Below are 15,498 nucleotides of genomic sequence, written 5' to 3'. Positions count from 1 at the left end.
TGATATTGTACAGGTGTCAGATCTTAATTTGACCAGTTTCTCAAAGCAGGAAAAGAATCCTGCAGCAACAGGAAATGTGAATTATTGTGTGGATTATAATGGATGGACATTTTTGTAGGGTTTGATATATATTTAGTTAGGGGCAATCAAGACGGACATTTTTTAAATGACAAACCTTTGAATTATTTTGAAACGGTGCAGGAAATTTCCTGCAACAGGGTGATTCAATTAAGATACTACAACGGTATGATGGAGGGGAAGAGAACAGCAGATCTGAAAGAGGAAACATACAAAACATGGGATTATGATTGGCAGATTAGGTGGCGGGATTAGGAGGTATAGTATAGTAAAGAATCTGATCATCTCAAATACCCAAGAGATTTCATACTAATAGATGCAGACAAACGTTTGATCTTCTTCGTCTCTTGGTATGGGAATGGATGATTAAAAGTCCTGTGTGAATGCATGTGTATTATATGTACAGTAAACTGTTACCACAGTGAGCTATAGTAATATGTCAATATTATGGGTTGTTATTCTAATAGACTCTGAAGAAGTGATTTGCATTAAGACTATAAATCCAGTAGCCTATGTTATCACAGTGGGTTAGATATTGTAATAATGTGTTGCGTTTCTGACAGGCTCAGAGGAAATAGTTGGCTCGTGTTTGAAAATTGGCCCATAGCAGTTACAGAAATGTCAAAGTGAATTGACTAAGTCTCAGACATAAATCTCCAGACAGTGGAGATGTGTAGCTCCGAGCGTTTATGGCATAGATAGAAGGTATGTAAAGGTGAAATAGTGAAGAGGCCCATTCAACTTCAATCACTAGTCAATTGTGTTACTTCTGTTACTTTAGTTGTGTAATGTTGATGTACTATGCCTACCAACAGGAACGGTAAACAGGCACTCCAATCCATTGTGTGTTTTTGCTGAAATCAAACATCTGTGAGCTAGAGGGTGGAGCTACATTTGTTTTAGTTCAAGTGGCATCATTCATTCCTGTCAGATTTAATGTAGAGGCCTTTGCAGTTTGCACATGAAGCCTTGAAACACCCCTAAAAGCATAAATTAGAGCTGCTGGCAAAGAGTGCAAGACACAGTGCCTTCGGAAAGTATTCTGACCCCTTCCTCCTTTCCACATTCTGTTACGTTACACCCTTATTCTAAAATTGATGAAATAAATGTTTTTCCTTAAATCAATCTACACACAACACCCCATAATGACAAAGCAAAAACACGTTTTTAGAAATGTACATAAGTATTCAGGCCCTTTGCTATGAGACTCGAAATTGAGCTCAGGTGAATCCTGTTTCTATTGACCGTCCTTGAGATGTTTCTATAAATTGAATGGAGTCCACCTGGGGTAAATTCAAATGATTGGACATGATTTGGAAAGGCACACACCTGCCTATATAAGGTCCCACAGTTGACAGTGCATGTCAGAGCAAAAAAAACAATCCATGAGGTCAAACAAATTGTCTGTACAGCTTGGAGACAGGATTGTGTCGAGGCACAGATCTGAGGAAGGGTACCAAAAAATGTCTGCATTATTGAAGGTCCCCAAGAACACAGTGGCCTCCATCATTCATAAACGGAAGAAGTTTGGAACCACTAACTCTTCCTAGAGCTGGCCGCCCGGCCAAACTGAGCAATCGGGGGAGAAGGGCCTTGGTCAGGGAGGTGAACAAGAAACTGATGGTCAATCTGACAAAGCTCCAGAGTTCCTCTATGGAGATGGGAGAACCTTCCATAAGGATCCCGATGGTCACTGATAGAGCTCCAGTTCCTCTATGGAGATGGGAGAACCTTTCAGAGGGACAACCATCTCTGCAGCACTTCAACAATTAGGTGTTTATGGTTGAGTGGCCAGACGGAAGCCACTCCTCAGTAAAAGGCACATGACAGCCCGCTTGGAGTTTGCCAAAAGACACCTAAATGACTCAGACCATGAGAAACAAGATACTCTGGTCTGATGAAACCAAGATTGAACTCTTTGGCCTGAATGCCAAGCGTCACGTCTGGAGGGACTGGGGGACTAGTCAGGATCGAGGGAAAGATGAACGGAGCAAAGTACAGCGAGATCCTTGATGAAAACCTGCTCCAGAGTGCTAAGGACCTCAGACTGGGGCGAAGGTTCACCTTCCAACAGGACAACAACCTTAAGTACACAGCAAAGACAACAGAGGAGAGGCTTCGGGACAAGTCTCTGAATGTCCTTGAGTGGCCCAGCCAGGGCTCGGACTTGAACCCAATCGAACATCTCGGTAGAGACCTGAAAATAGCTGTGCACCTATGCTCCCCATCCAACCTGACAGAGCTTGAGAGGATCTGCAGAGAAGAATGGGAGAAACTCAACCTGTCATACCCTTATCTGTTTCACTTGTCTTTGTGATTGTTTCCACCCCCCTCCAGGTGTTGCCCATTTCCCCCATTATCCCCGGTGTATTTATAACGGTGTTCTCTGTTTGTCGGTTGCCAGTTTGTCTTGTTTGTTAAGTCAACCAGCGTTTTTTTTGTATCAGCTCCTGCTTTTCTCCAGTCTCTCTTTTCTCGTCCTCCTGGTTTTGACCCTTGCCTGTCCTGACCCTGAGCACGTCCGCCTGACCACTCTTCCTGCCCCTGACCCTGAGCCTGCCTGCTGTCCTGTAACTTTGCCCCGTCTCTGGATTACCAACCCCGGAACGCTTCAATGGAGAGTCAAGCACCCGTTGGGGGTTTCTAGCTCAGTGTGCCCTAATTTCCCTTTTCACCTGGGCTACTGTTGTATGGGAACAGCAGCCGGCCATATGCGTTAGTCTGGAGGGGTTCGTGGGAGAGGTGAATAAGGTTTTTTACTCCCCATTCTCCGGGAGAGAAGCTGCCTGGGAGATAATCCAGCTTCGGCAGGACTCCTGTAGTGTGGCTGACTATGCAGTGGAATTCCGGTACGTTGGCATAGGAGAGTGCTTGGAACCAGGAAGCACTGTTCAATATGTTCCTGCACGGTGTCCCGGAGGAGGTCATGGACAAGTTTGCTGCTCGGGAGTTACCTACGGATCTCGATTCCCTCATTACTTTGACCATCCGAATCGATGGGTGACTACGGGAACGACAGAGGGAGAGGAAATTCGACTTCACTCGCACGTCCAGGGATTCCAGCTTGACTCCGAGTCATCATGGAAGTCCCCAACGATCCCGTTGCTGAGAGAACCAGAGGACTCCCGACCTTTCACAAGAGTCGCCGGAGACTGCTATGTAACCGCTTCCCGAGCCTATGCAACTATCTAGAGCTGGGCTAACGCCAGCGGAACGGCAATACAGGATCAACACGAAGAGTTGTCTGTATTGCGGGACTCTTGGTAATTTTGTGTCCTCTTGTCCTCTAAAGAGATCAGGCTCACTGGTAGGAGCGAGTTCTCTGCTGGGTCATATGGAGAACCTTCCTGCTTCCCTTGCTCGCACCCCTGTTCATGCCATTCTGCTGTTTAGCCAGTCTAAATCTCTCCAGGTCCTCATTGACTCTGGGGCAGATGAGAGGTTTTTTGGACGCTACCCTGGCTTCCGAGCTGAATATCCCCACTCAGCTTCTCTCCACTTCCATGGATGGTAGAACTCTGGACATGTGCGCTACAGGCCTCAGTCACTCATATTACCACTCCCATCAACCTACGGGTGTCAGGGAATCACAGTGAGACTATTTAATTCCTACTCATCATGTCTCCTCAGATTCCCATGGTATTGGGATTCTCCTGGCTCCAGCAACAAAATCCCCTCATCAACTGGTCTACTGGTTCCATCATGGGCTGGAGTCCATTCTGCCACACCCAGTATCTGAAGTCAGCAAAACCTTCCCCGGGACATCTTCCTGCTTGCTCGGATGGTGCCCGAGACCTCTCCGCCATTCTCACCTACATTGGGGACTTCCTAGCTGCAGGATTTATACATCCTTCATCGTCTCCTGCTGGCGCAGGGTTCTTCTTTGTGGAGAAGAAGGACAATACCCTGTGCCCATGCATCGACTACCGGGGACTCAATGAGATAACGGTGAAGAAATGCTACCCGTTACCACTCATCTCCTCGGCCTTCGAGCTGCTCCAGGAGGTCACTGTGTTTTCTAAGCTGGATATACGGAACGCCTACCACCTGGTGCGGATACGGGAGGGGTGGAGTGGAAGACCGCATTCAACACGGCCAGCGGCCACTACGAGTATTTGGTCATGCCATTTGGCCTCACCAACAACGCTGCCGTGTTCCAGGTTCTGGTAAATTATGTTCTCCGTGACATGTTGAACCGGTTCATCTTCGTCTACATTGATGACATTCTCCTCTTCTCCCACTCCCCCCAAGAACATGTGCTCCACGTCCAACAGGTTCTTCAACGCCTCCTGGAGAACCCGCTGTTTGTCAAGGCAGAGAAGTGTGAGTTCCATCGCTCCACCATCCCCTTTCTGGGGTACATCATCTCTGCTGGGAGTGTCCAGATGGATCCCGGGAAGGTGATAGTGGTGGTGGATTGGCCCCAGCCTTCTTCCAGAGTGCAGCTGCAACGCTTCCTGGGTTCGCCAACTTCTATCGCCGCTTTATCTGGGGTTACAGCATCCTGGTTTCCCCCCTGTTAGCACTCACTTCTCCCAAGGTTCCCTTCACCTGGTCCCCTGCTGCTGACCGGGCGTTCCCTGGAACTCAGACACCGCTTCACCACTGCTCCCATCCTGGTTTATTCTGACACTTCCCTTCAGTTCGTGGTGGAGGCTGATGCGTCGGATGTAGGAGTGGGTGCGGTCCTGTCCTAGCGTTCTGCCCTGGACCTGACGCTACATCCCTGCGCTTCTTCTCCCATTGCCTCAACGCCACAGAGAAAAACTACGATGTGGGAAATCGTGAGCTTCTCGCAGTGAATATGGCATTGGAGGAATGGAGGCACAGGCTGGAAGGGGATGATCATCCATTCAAACCATTGGACCGACCACAAAAACCTGCAGCATCTCCACACCACCAAACGCCTCAACTCCAGGCAAGCTAGATGGGCCCTGCTGTTCACATGGTTAAACTTTTCCCTCTCATATCGGCCGGGATCCAAGAATGTCAAGCTGGAGGCACTGTCTCGCCGTTATAGCCCCATGGCTATTACCCCAGAGCCCGAGACCATCCTTCCCACCTCGTGTCTGGCAACGGCACTCAGTTGGGGTATAGGGAAACAGGTCCGGGAGGCACAGCGTTCCCAGCCTAAACCCTGGATGTTCATGCCTGACGTGGTCCGCCCTGTGGTCCTGGAGTGGACCTACTCCTCCAGACTGGCCTGCCACCCGGGTTCCTGCCGGACTGGTCCCTGTGTGACCAGACCACGCCCCTGTTGCTGTAGTAAACATTGTTACATCGACATGATCTGCATCTGGGTCTTACGTTTATCCTAATACAACCAAATACATGTGTGCCAAGCTTGTAGAGTCATACCCAAGAAGACTCAAGGCTGTAATCGCTGCCAAAGGTGCTTCAACAAAGTACTGAGTAAAGGGTCTGAATACTTATGTAAAAGTATTACCGTTTTTTGTTTTTTCCCCCAAAATGTCTAAAAACCTGTTTTTGCTTTGTCATTATGGGGTATTGTGTGTAGATTGATGACGGGGAAAAACAATTTAATATATTTTATAATAAGTCTGTAACGTAACAAAATGTGGAAAAAGTGAAGGGTTCTGAATAGTTTCCCAATGCTCTGTAGATAGCCCAAATACACCACTCAGCATGTTGTGTAACACTTACCCAATATGTTGTTAGAGTGATGGAACAGTCAGGAAAAACAATAGCAAGTCAAGTTAAATGCTTACAGAAATTAGGCTACAGACAGTTAATTTAAAGGGATAAAATATGCAGATTTGCTTGGATAGATCCTCTGACTTACAATATCTTTTTTTTTAGTAATCACTGGTTTGATAAGCCATCATAGACCTAAATACCTTGGCATGTTCATGCTGTAAATGAAATGAATGGGAATCTATAAGCTAGCAGGGTTATGTTGTCTGCTGGAAAGAGATTCAAGGCCTGAGATACCATAGATAAACGAGAGCGAGAGGGAGAGATTTCATGTGGTGGTGAATTGGTCTCAAACGGAAACACATATGATGCAAATTGTCACGGCTGATGAAAGGAGAGGACCAAGGTGCAGCGTGGTGAGCATACATTTTTTTTAATTAAGAAAAATGACGCAGACAAAACAATAAACAATACCAAACAAGCCGTGAAGCTTAAGGCTATGTGCCATCAAACAAAGTGAACTTCCCACAAACACAGGTGGGAAAAAGGGTACCTAAGTATGGTTTCCAATCAGAGACAACGATAGACAGCTGTCCCTGATTGAGAACCATACGCGGCCAAAACATAGAGATGGAAAATCATAGAAACACAACACATAGAAATGCCCACCCCAACTCACACCCTGACCAAACCAAAACAGAGACATAAAAAGGATCTCCAAGGCGTGACACAAGCTGATCTGAGCTGAATCCGTAATGTGGCAGTGTGTAATGTGGCATTATGTAAAAACAGGCAGGCAGGTCAATCAAATAATAAACAGACACATGAAACCTCTAACTGTCGCTAAATAAATCCAATGTGAAAAGATTGAAGGATGATCCGCGCGAGGCAAGGCAATGTAGGGCTTGGGTTGCACATCATAAACGTAGTAGAGATTACCAAAGGGGTGATTCACAAATCAGGTCAATCCTCCCGGTAACAAGAGAGATACTTGGGCTGTTATATTGATGGGAGTTAAACCCTGTGGAGCTCCAGCTTCAAGGGGAGAAAATATCCCTAGACGTATTATAAGCGAGATAGCAGCACACTTGAAATGCTAAATCATTTTTTTGTTCAATTCTGCTTATTTTGGTCCCAGAGTAGAGCAAGCCTGTCTTGCCAAGGTTGAATGCTGCAACAAGCTCTCACAGTCTCACATCAGAATTAGCCATTCATCCATGTTCCTCAAACGTCAAATTTCAAAGTTGCTCCAAAAGTCACATTTCTAAGTGTTTAAGGTTACGTTTAGGCATTAACTCCAAATGTTTAAGGTTAGGGTTAAGTGTGGACATTAACTCTGAATGATTAAGTTAAGGGTTTAGTTTTGGGATAGGCTTAAAACAAAAATCTCAGAAACAACTATCGCTGGATTCAAACATGCAACCTTCGGCACTAAAGGCAGATGCTTACATCCTTTTGCCTTCCCCACCCTCATCGCCCCAGCAAAACCAAAACCTACTTGAAGTTAACAGCGCTCACTGTTGCCCGTAGTTGCCGGTTTCAACGTCATCTCCCAACGCCCTCAGACAGGGATGGACGTGGACTACTGACTTGTATCACGTGTGACAAGGCTGTGAATACAACCCAGTTTGAATGAATCATGAGCTGCAGTAGAAACAGTATTAGAACATGATTGAGCACATGGTGAGAAAAACAGCTGTAGAAAACAGGCCAGAACGGAGTGAGAAGTGGGGTACAGGTTCATTATGACAAAGGTCAGGGGTCAACTCCCATGAGCCTTTGCTGTGGTGGCTGCAATCACTCAGGCTGTGTCTCAAACGACACCGTATTTCCTAAGTGGTGCACTACTTTTGACCATTCTGACCAGGGCGAAGAGGGCTCTGGTCAAAAGTAGTGCACTAAAAAGTGGAAAAGGTGCCATTTGAGACGCATCCTCACTCTACCTGGTTTTTGCTCCATTTGAAATTTCCATTACGACAAGCTAGGCTCTGGTTTATAGAGGCTACGGTTTATGAGGGAAGGTTTATGGTGTTTAAAATAACAAGGTGACTATTCTGCTTTATTGAACACAGTACCCTATTTCTTAGCATGTTAGGCCTTTTAGCTACTGTACCAGTTCATTGCAATTATTGAAATGCACACCAGAGGCCACAGCTAAAACCGGACAAAGCTTACATAATACATATTTGCAGTATTATGTATTTGTTGTATTCTACCAGGTAATTGTGGCCTAAAATCAACCTGTAGATCACAAGCTACTGTAACTGAATGGATGATTATTTTTTATGCTTACTTCATCATGATTTGTAATGAATAGCTAATAATGCAGATTTTTTAAATCAAGACAAATAGGAAGTACTGAGGCACGACGTAAGGAAGTAACATACAGTATTGACGTTTTGATCCTGAACACTGATTAAGGGATCTGTCATAAATCGCTTCGCAGGCCTTTTTGCAACATTAGCTTCTTGACAGCCACCATTCTCCTCAAATGCTGACCTGTCACATTTCATTACATTGCAATTTCACGAGTAAACATTTTGAGGAGAGAAACAGAGAAATGGCAACATTTCGTGTTCGATTTTCTTTCTCTCCAATACTTCACTGCTGTGGCATCGACTGCAGAAAATCCTTTATATTGAGATGAGAGTTAAAACATGTCCGATATGATAAGTTGCACTCTTCTATTCTGGCCGAGCCAGGAAATTACAGCACAGCTCCACATGATTTTATTTGAGTAGCATATTCATTAAAGGACGATCGGATTTGACACAAGCGTTTTTTAATCCTAGCACTTCCTAGACTGAAAATGAACATTTTTACGAATGCCCTTCATTAACGTAACTCACCAGAATCATAGATCTTTTTCATCTAACCTACGAAGAGGAATATGCTTTTTAGAATCACCTCGAAACACATTGAGTTATTAGAAGTCTCAAATGCAGCAATTTCTTCATCAAAGCAGAACAGATCCATCTGTAACGAACATCCCCGTCGTCTCACTCTTTAAATACTCCCTTAGCTAAATCTCTTTAAAAAAAAGAAAACCCATCAGAGATTGAGAAATAAACATTCTCTAAGCATAAACTCTCCTCCACTTAATTTCAGTAAGTTCCTAATTCTATAAATCTGCTTAAGTGCTTTTTAAAGTCTGGCACACAATACCCCTCTTTGCCACGCTTTGTCTCTTATGTCTCTTATGGCATATCAATATGCAAATGTTCTTGTCTTATGTAAAGAGAAAAGTTTGGGGTCTGTTTAATTCTGTTGGAAACTGTTAAAAGTGAATGTGGGCTCCGCGGCTGCTGCGGCTTGGGTCCCCAGGCGGCTGGCTGCGTTGTTCCTGTGCGTGTTCAGTCAGTCTGTGAGCTGTGGTAAAGTTGCTGAGGAAGGCAGAGCTGGGACCCAGGGGACCCCACACCTCTCAGTCACTCTGTCCCCCCCTGGCCATTGAGTCACCATAATGAGCAGCACCACCAGCCTCCCAACCCACAGCTCCCTCTCCTCCCTCTACCCTCTTCTCCCTATGGTATGCATGCTACACTGCCTGCCTTACTGCCTGCCTGCTTGAGACCTCACTTTATAATACATAAGCGAACAGCGTGTACATGGGAATTTATATATAGCCTACGGGTACAGTATACGACTAGATTTTTTAAAGTATTTATTTTTATTTCACCTTTATTTAACCAGGTAGGCTAGTTGAGAACAAGTTCTCATTTACAACTGCGACCTGGCCTAGATAAAACAAAGCAGTGCGACACAAACCACAACAACCACAATAGGCCATAGTAGCGGAGTAATTACAATTTAGCAAATGAACACTGGAATGATCGATGAGCAGATGATGATGTGCAAGTAGATGAGAGACCATATATAATTGTTCGGTTGAAACAGAGAGCTACTGCTTCTACACCTGCATTGCTTGCTGTTTGGGGCTTTAGGCTGGGTTTCTGTACAGCACTTTGAGATGTCAGCTGATGTAAGAAGGGCTTTATAAATATGTTTGATTTGATTTACTGTACATGAGGGAAGGTGGGAGGGTTGTACAATGAGTTATGTTCACGTGTTGCCATTAACTTAGTACAGTAACGAGCTTTTCCAAGAAGACCTGTCTTTTTCAGATGAGACTAGAAGTTTCAAGTGAAATGTTTTGGTTTGACGTAGCCATATTAACTTCACTGTAAAAGCAGTCTTCTGCCGGAGGCTATGTGGTGATATAGCAACCCAGTAAACGGTCCTGTCCACTGAAGGAGCTGCCAAGAATCCTGAGCACGGCTCCTTGCCTCCACCAGCTGATCTTGTGTACAAGGGCTTCATGTGTCCCAAATGGCACCCTATTCCCATATATAGTGCACTACGTTTGACCTGGGGCCCTGGTCAAAAGTAGTGGACTATATAGGGAATAGGTTGCCGTTTGAGACTCAGCCTCTGCCTCTGCCTAGAGAGGAATGTTGTTTTTGTGACTGGCTGTTGAATTTGACGGTGAAAGCCTCAACCAGCTGAACCAGTTGATGTGAGCATAAAAACGGAATGTTGTTGAACATGGTGCAGATTGTGATGCATTTCTATTAGCTAGGGTGGGGAGGTAATGCCCTCGTCAACCAACCTTGTGCCAGGGTTGTGAGCGTGCAACTACCACACACACGTTTTGAACATGTGTGCCATCTCACATCAACATATTCTGCCCACATCTGCCCTCGTCTGATTTTACCCATCACCCCTGACTCCACCATGAACACTACATTATAAGTAATCTAATTCCGGTTGTTACTGAGTTGCATTCTCTGTGATTAAATTCAAGCCATTTACCTGAGACACACCACTTCCTCACTCCATGTAACAAGTATCCAATTTAAGAGGGCTAATTTTACCAGTCCATCTTGTTAGGTCTCAAGAGATATCAAGGCCTGCCAGGAGTTGATTTCGGGAGACAGCCGTTGCCCCACACCCCGTGCCCATCCTACCAGGGGCATTTTCCGCTGGCATGACCCCCGGTCCCCCCAGCCCATCTATGTATTGAGGGAGACAGTAGGTCTTCTCTCTCTCTGTGCCAAGGCCATGAAGGCTGGCTTCCAGGCTGGCACAGTGTCAACATTCCCCACAGTTTGGCCATAAGAATGCTACAGCAGAACACAGCCATCTTCAGACTCCTAAAGGGCAAATCAGTCATCTGTGAAAAACAGAGTAAATACTAAACACCACTTCCTATAAATGCCCATCATTACAACCAGCAATCCTTCCTGCTTCTAAAACGTGTTCCCAGTTGTAACCGGGACTACCTGGTTACAAACACCAGTGTAGAGGGCTTTGTGATATATAGGGAAAAGCAAGATAAATGACTTGGCCTGGCCTTCTAGATAATATGTCAGTTTTATGTCCTTTAAAGGCCTTTAGAGTGCTTCAGGTCTCTTTGAGGAGCTGCTTGCTGAAGTTCGATCTCTGGCAGGAGCCTTGGATGATGTTTGAACTCCCTCTGACATTTATTCACTGACCTTTACCTAAACCTACCTAGACGGAACAGTTTTCCCGAGCTTATCCTGACACGTCTAGCTCCTTATGCAAAGGCCTTGTCATGTTCTAGAAATCTAATATTGGACACTTTTGACCTGACAATATTTAATTTAATCCTGAGGTAAGACATCTCTATTGGACGCTTTTGAACTGTCATAGGAATGTTGATGGGGAAATGTATTGATATAAGGTCATATGTGGTAATCACATATTTCCTGTACACTTGTCAGGTCAATGGAGTGACTGCATCATGCTGGTTTAGTAAGCAGACTGGTACCATTGTCTCTGTAACATGCAGAGTGTGGGCACAATGATAGACTTAAGCCCCATTGTTATAGGAGTTGTTTAAATACCAGCATGTCGTTAATACCTCCAACACTGATTCACACATAGTGGTCACACACATACACACATGCACGCACTCACTCACAAACACACGGAGCATTGTGCTCTATCTACGTACCAATGAAAACCACACTTCCAATAAGGTCTCTGTCTGTGAGTATGTGGAGGAACAGCCGGTACAGTATATGTATATAGCAATACAGTCCTCTTTTGTACAGGGCATGAATTGTGCTTCACAACCACTTAAACCCCCCACCCCCCTCTGCAATCCCAATAAAACCAGGATTATTATTATACCATAATGTATGGCTGCTGACTTTACAAGCTCACTGGAGCTCAGAGAGAGAGAGAGAGAGAGAGAGAGAGAGAGAGAGAGTGAGAAAGAGAGAGAGAGAGAGAGAGAGAGAGAGAGGGTCAAAGCCCCTATTCCTCCTTCTAGGTAAGCATATCCAAAACCATCAATTAACCCCTTTCTGCAGGCAGGGAAAAATAAACACACTGACCAATCCCTTTTTCTCTGCAACAGTCTTTCTGTCTCCGAGTCAGCTAGCTAGCCCTGCCCCCACTATACTACCTCCACTGAGGCTCTTTTCTTTGTGTTGTGTGAGTCTTTCCTTGTTCATGTGCAGGTCATCTTCAGGTCTATTTCTTCCCAGACCTTTCCTAGTGCAATATACTGTACATCCCAGCCACCATCACAAACTCAAGTTGATGTGATTTTAGCCATGCTGGCAGCTGAGGTTTGTAACCACGCCAATTCAGCCAGTGAGAGCAGATGGAGAACAGACAGAGAAAGGGAGAGAAAGAGAGAAATAGAGAGAGAAAGAGAGAGGCAAAAAGAGAAAGAGAGAGAGCGAGCGTTTTCTGTTGATTTTAAAAAAAAGTATTTGGCCCAAACTAACTTTACTTAATTTTAACAGACTAGATAGTTAACCCCCACACACACACACTGTCCACAGTCCACCGCACATAGAACCCCCCTGATGCCCCACACCACCACACGGTTCACCATCCCCCGATAAACATGCTCCAGTTTTAGCTGAAAAAAACTCCTCCTCCCCACAGAAAAGACACCACTCCCCACTGATGGATCAAGGTGTGACACATATCTGTTCGTAGTGATAGCTCTGTGAATAATCCTCCACTGTAGAGAGAGAGAGAGAGAGAGAGAGAGAGAGAGAGAGAGAGAGAGAGAGTGAGAGTGAGAAGGCCGGCACTGAGGTGGATGTAGATGTGGGGAGGACCTGGTTCATTGCCTGGTGAAAAGTAGGGGTCCTGAGGGAGCAGATCGGCCGGGGGAGGGGTTGGTGCTGGTGCTGGGGCTGGTGCTGGGGCTGGGTAGGTGGGTAGGGGAGGGGGTTTGGTGGATTGATGCTGCATCAGCATGTGTGCAGTAATGTGATAGCAGGCCTGGCCGCACAAAGAAAACACAACTGCTCAAACAGTCTCAGTATGGCCATGGGGGGGGGGGGGGTCCAGGCAGAGCACAGTACCACTGTAGTAATTACCCTCACTAAGCCCGACCTGTACCATGAACAGGCCGGGATGGGGTGGGCTGGGGAGCTACGGGCTGGAAGCTAGGCTGCATACCAAATAGCACCCTATCCAATACATAGCTCACTACTTGTGACCAAAGGCACATAGGTTGCCATTTGGGAAGCAGGCTGAGGCACGGTGGCCAGGCAGGCTGCTAGGCTTTAGTCCCTCCAGCTGTGCTGCGCTAAAGAGATTCAGGTTCAGATTCAGGCTCACACAGATGTTATTAAGCTAGCATATTACCTTAAAGGGAGGGGTTGAGAAGGATACTTTTTTAGCCTACTCTGTAAATTAACCACTTCCTATTTGATATATTCTATACACCCCCACTCCCAGGGGTAGTATCTCCCACTCTGGCCCAGGCAGAGGGCTGTCACTAGTTACCACAGCCACAAAGTAAACATTAGCTATAACATAAAAATGCATGAAAACATAAATTAGCTTTTTGGTCATCATTTAAGGTTTGGGTTAGGCATAAGGTTAGCAGTACAGTTAATGTTAGTAAAACGTAGGTTTAAATCAGATTTTAAGAAGATACATTTTAGAAATAGGCAGAGTTGAGCCATAATTATGACTTTGTGGCTGTGGTAACTAGTGACGACCCCATGCAGAGGGTCCCACATGCATTGTGTTTTTAAAAGTGAAATGCTTGAGTTAGCCCTGGCCCTGGTCCTGGTCCCCACAGAGTGCAGAGCAGAGTGAACATGGCTCAACGCAGCACATATGGGATGGATCATGTGTGTGGACGTGTAACATAACAGGCCCATGTGACTATTTCACTCTCTCACACATACAGACACACACACACACACATATACATATACTCTGAGTGAACAAAACATTAGGAACACCTGCTCTTTCCATGACAGACTGACTAGGTGAATGCAGTTGAAAGCTATGATCCCTTACTGATGTCACCTGTTCAAAATCCTTCTGAATGAAGTGGATTTAAGCCTTGAGACAATTCCGACACGGATTGTGTGTGTGTGCCGTTCAGAGGGTGAATGGGCAAGACAAAATATTTAAGTGCCTTTGAACGGGGTATGGTAGTAGGTGCCAGGCGCACCGGTTTGAGTGTGTAAAGAACTACAAAGCTGCTGGTTTTTCATGCTCAACAGTGCCCCTTGTGTATCAAAAATGGTCCATCACCCAAAGGACATCCAGCTAACTTGGCACAACTGTGGAAACAGTTGGGCCAGCACCCCTGTGGAACGCTTTCGACACCTTGTTGTGTCCCTTGCTCGATGAATTGAGGCTGTTCTGAGGGCAAAAAAGGGTGCAACTCAATATTAGGATTTTGTTCCTAATGTTTTGAACACTCTGTGTAGCCACACACACACACACACTGGGCCCATTGTGAACCAAAGCTCATGCAGAGTCCCAAACTAACTCCTCACCAGAGGCACTCCTGGGTTTTTATTTATACCGCTCCCCTTCGGAGAAAACGTTCCCTCTGAAACATGAGGCCTTTCTGAATCACCACCCCTGTGTGCTGCTGCTTTCTACTGAATAAACCAAGAACACACAGAGAACACCAGGCCCGGTTGTTTGTCAGCCTATTTCGGATGTTATGTTCTTAGAGGTGTCCTGACTTCTCTCTGGGTGCCTCCTAAATGGCACCCTATCCCATATATAGGGCCCTGGTAAAAAAAAGTAGGGAACTATATAGGCTAGAGGCTGCTATTTGGGATGCAGCCTCTCTCTCCTCTTCTCCATAGAGGTGTTTTGTTGAGCTGAGGACCGAGGATCATGTGTACTCACTGCTGACTAGTGAGAGGTGATACGCTGCAATGTGACTTGTAGCGGTAACGTGGTGAGTAACAGCGTGACTTGTAACAGTAACGTGGTGCATGGAGCCAGGCCTGTTCTGTTTAAGTAGTTTGAGCACATCCTTGCCAGCTTCCCTGATGTGGAATAGAAGGACCACTGGTCCACTGAGGCCTTCTCTGCTGCATATATCTGTGTAATGCATGCCAGCTACTAGAATTCCACTCATCTGCTAGGTATTGAATTCCCTACACTCTTAGAAGTAAAGGAGCCTGGAAGAACATTTTGGAATTCAAAAAATTGGCACACAGGGGGAACCTTTCCAGTTCAAAAAGGTACCTTCGAGGAACCCCTTTGAAAACGTTCTTTGAGAAATCCTTGTGCAAAGGTTCAAACCATAACCTTTTTGTGAACCTTTTTCATAATATATTGTAGAGGTGGCAGCCTATCAGAAGATTGGAGGCGTGGCTTAATGGAGGTGTGGCTTTCAGATAGTTCCTTTTGGCCACCCATTAGAGTAAATGTAATTCCTGTTTGTACACAGCAAATACTTTACTTTTTAATGCATATTACATCATCTAAAATGAATGGCATTAATATTGC

This window comes from Oncorhynchus clarkii, chromosome 6 (assembly GCF_045791955.1).
Source record: "Oncorhynchus clarkii lewisi isolate Uvic-CL-2024 chromosome 6, UVic_Ocla_1.0, whole genome shotgun sequence".
NCBI lineage: Eukaryota > Metazoa > Chordata > Actinopteri > Salmoniformes > Salmonidae > Oncorhynchus > Oncorhynchus clarkii.
The sequence above is the reverse complement of the archived record's forward strand: the minus strand, read 5'-3'. Positions refer to the sequence as shown.